The sequence below is a fragment of the Wasmannia auropunctata genome, unplaced genomic scaffold (assembly GCF_000956235.1).
Source record: "Wasmannia auropunctata unplaced genomic scaffold, wasmannia.A_1.0 LD336106.1, whole genome shotgun sequence".
NCBI lineage: Eukaryota > Metazoa > Arthropoda > Insecta > Hymenoptera > Formicidae > Wasmannia > Wasmannia auropunctata.
This window is the reverse complement of record NW_012026784.1, coordinates 3,745,247-3,745,883: the sequence shown is the minus strand read 5'-3', so window position 1 is coordinate 3,745,883 and position 637 is coordinate 3,745,247.

Genomic DNA, 637 nt, shown 5'->3' with positions numbered 1-637 from the left:
TTTCGCGCCTCTTCCTCCTTCTCTCTATCACCTCCATTCTCTCTCGCTTTCACTCTCACTCACTAATCCCTTTTCTTCTCTCTTCTCTCTCTCTCTCTCTCTCTCTCTCCCTTCCCTCTTTCTCCCTCCTCCTCCGTCATCCTTTCCTCCCTTTCCCTTCTATCTCCCTCATCCACCATTCCCCCTCACCTTCTTCTCCAAGTATCCTTCCTGTCACTTCCTGCCAACTATTCTTTCCCTCTTCCCATCTCCTACATTCCTCCCATACATGTTCCCATGTCTCCTCCTGTCCTCCACACATTCTGCACACTTTCCTCTTTCTCCCAATACCTGCACTCCCTAATCTCATTCCCCAATCTAAATCTAGCGATTCTCCACCATCTACTCTCCCCCCATCCTTTCTTCAAATATCCCGGAATTCCCTTCCTTTTTACCTCGCTATACCACCTATTGTATCTTGAGTATTCTTTATCCTTTCCCATCTTTTTTTCCTTTGCCTTTCTCTTTCCCTATTTTTTATTTCCTCAAACCATTCCTCCCCTTCCTTACTCTTTTCCTCTACCTCCTCTATTTTACACCCCCTCACCTCAAAGAAGTTCTTTCTTTCCCTCTCCCAATAGATCGGAAGAGCACACGT